At 43.5% G+C, this 3004-nt stretch overlaps 1 pseudogene; it reads right to left on the reverse strand.

Moving 5' to 3' along the window:
- Positions 1-1147, reverse strand: LOC137980237 (uncharacterized; annotated as a pseudogene).
- Between the last annotated feature and the right edge of the window lie 1857 nt (positions 1148-3004).

The raw sequence follows: 3004 nt of genomic DNA on the forward strand, positions 1-3004 counted from the left end.
TTATTGCTTCTCGGTCTCGTTCTTGTGATCGGTGTACGGTTTTTATCCGCCCAGTTGAGCGGTATCCTCTCCCCAAAAAAGACTGCCGTGAGCTATCTTTGTTGCTTTGTCATGCCGACCACTTTGATAAGGGTTTTGGCGCCAACGGTTTCTGGAGCCGTCATGTTTTGTATAGGCGCCTACGCTTTGGCCGATGCGGCTCGTCTCTTTTGCCTCGCGAATTTGCTTCGCAAGATCGTCACCAAACAATAGTTTGGATGATGATGAGACGTTGTTGGAACAGATAGTTTGGAACTCCCGTTTTAACGATGGCCTGAGCTGTTCACGCCTTATCGAAGAAATCTCTGAAACCACATGTCCCACAGGAGCGATAGCATCAATGCTGTCGGTAACCATTTCCTTCGTTTCGATTTGGGATTTGACCGCAAGAAGCTTGTCGCAAGTTGTTACAATTAAAAAAGTGGCTTTTTTCAAAGCCTGCTGCATGTTTGCTAAGCGCAAATCTGCTTTCTATTAGCGGCATTCAAAGTCGCCCTCATTTCGGGATTTACCCGCGCAATAGTCAATTTCCTCACAGTTTTCGGGCCGCGGGTGTTTGCCCAGAATGGGCAAACACAACAAGTGTTCTGTAAGTGCCCCATCGGTTGATAGCGATATCCGCAAGTTGCTGTTGCACCTTCGGTCCTTTCGTATCTTTGTCTTGCAGGGAGGCTACGAGTTCCTTAAGCAACTCGTCCTCGCCTGCAACATTCGTTTTATCGGGGGCTGTGGCGCGAACCGGTGGTTCGGCCAGTAGCTGTGCAAAATCATCATCTGCGGCATGCACACTGATGGAATCGTCTTCACTCCTTGATTTGCGCCTGGGCCCATTCTCGTCTTCCGACGACTTATCAGAGGAGGGGGAAACGGAGGGCCGTCTTCGGCGTTCTTGGCCTGCGCCCGGTGGGCTTTGGCTCGAGGAGCTTGCATCGATATTTCCCCTGGGAAGGCGCGCACACGCTTCAGGTAGAAGTTGTGTTATCGTGCCCATGATTGTATTGAGCTTCCTCAGAGTTGACTCGATATTGCGTTCTCGACCCGGTGGGTCAGTATTTTGGTCCGGTGGACCCGCGGAAGAAGGCACAACAACAACTCCTTCGCTCGCCATAATGCGATACTGGATCAATTCGTTTCTCAGGTGTTCTGTACATGTTAGGACATGAACAGTCCAGAAACATGCTAAGGTAGAGATCGCTGTTGCAGTAAAGCCAAATTCTGTTCCGTGCAGTAAACACACGTGTTGAGTGATCGAATAGCAAGCACTGCAATGACCAGATAAGCATGCGCATGCTTCTCATGTAAACTCCGTAGTGACTCGGACTGATGACGAGGTAAAATTTGGGCTTTGAGTTTCTGAATAAGCAAAGTTAAACGAAACTGAACTGAAGCTCCAGCACAGTATCCATCGCTTTGGTTGCTCCATTGCATGTTATAAATTCGGATCATCATGGAATTCTGTAAGACGTGAGGCTGTTTCAAGCCTCTCGCCAGCGGAAATGGCTATGTTTATTTGTTAGTATTACAATTGTTTGGTCACAGAGGGAGGTCATAAGTATTGCTTAAAGGTGTGTAGTGCATTGATTTTAGCCAATGACATCACCGACTCGTAATTCTATTTTCCGTCCATTTGCTGCACAGAAAATTAAATTCTTCCCAGATTATAACTCGGATACCTTTCAGGTATTCCGAGTAAAAAATGTGACCCGCTTGAGAAAGAATAGTCAACAAATTTGAATTTTGTGTTTTCAATTAATATCATCAGGAATTTTCGTTACTAATCTGGGCCCAGTTGTTCAAAAGCCACGATTTAATACCAACCAAAGGTTAAGTTCCTTTAACAGTCTATTTTTACCACAATTCCTTGTAATCTCGCAATCTGATTGGCTAATTTGCCGTTGTCGTTGTCTTGCAATGTGTCACGCTATTGTAATAGCCAATCAGGAACGCTTATTTTGGGAAATAAAGCAATCAGATTGCGAACAAGAAACTCTTTTTCAATAAAGGCGTTGAATGGTGTGGTTAAAATGTTGATGACGAATATAGTTGCCGATAAGAGTACAGACAACGTTGAACCACGTTCCATTTGTTAATAATCAAGCTGAAGGAAATCAAAAAAGTCTAACTCAAAAAATGAAGGCTAAAAAACGAGTGGAACACTTTTTGATCGGTCAATAAACTGAAACAAGAGAATGCTCTCTTGATTGAAAGAAAACTCTCCACTAATCCAGGATTTACTGAGCTAAATCAGGCTTTGCAGAAGTGGGCCCTGGTCTAATTCCCTGGCGGGCATACGACGTTTTTATGATGATCTGTTAGCCGACTGCAGCTGCTCATGAATTTGAAGGGTTTAATTAAAGGTCACGCAATGTTAGGCAGTTTCAGCACTGATCGAATGGTCATAGAATTAACTAAAATATCAAAATAACTGTTCAAAACTATAGAAGAACTCTAACAAAACACAGGGAAGCCAAGAAGGGACATGGATGGACAAAACTGGAGAGGATTGAAATGGATTGAATTTGGGTAAATTTGACATTTAGAGCTCATAATTAACAAAATTTAACAAAATTACCTAAAATAGCGTGACCTAGCGCCTTTAAGAAATTTTCTTATTTGAATGTTGAATGACTGCATTTTTGCATCACTGGGCCCTGGTCCAATTCCCTGGCGGGCATACGACGTTTTTATGATGATCTATTAGCCGACTGCATGCAGAAGCTCATGATGTTGAAACGTTTAACTATGGCTCAGAGCTGGTCTTTTTTGACTTAAGAAATTTTCTTACTTGAATGTAACATAGCTCGTGTATTTTCCCGCTCGTGCAACATCGATCTTATTTTTGTTCATATTTGGGCATAAAATTGGTGTCCTAAAATCCGCTGCCTGCTTTGTTCCAAGGGAAAGAGTTGCAAGTTACACGATTCAAGGTCATGTGTGGTCATGTCGACTGCCAATCCTCTTTCAC

This window comes from Montipora foliosa, chromosome 12 (assembly GCF_036669935.1).
Source record: "Montipora foliosa isolate CH-2021 chromosome 12, ASM3666993v2, whole genome shotgun sequence".
In the NCBI taxonomy this organism is placed as follows: domain Eukaryota; kingdom Metazoa; phylum Cnidaria; class Anthozoa; order Scleractinia; family Acroporidae; genus Montipora; species Montipora foliosa.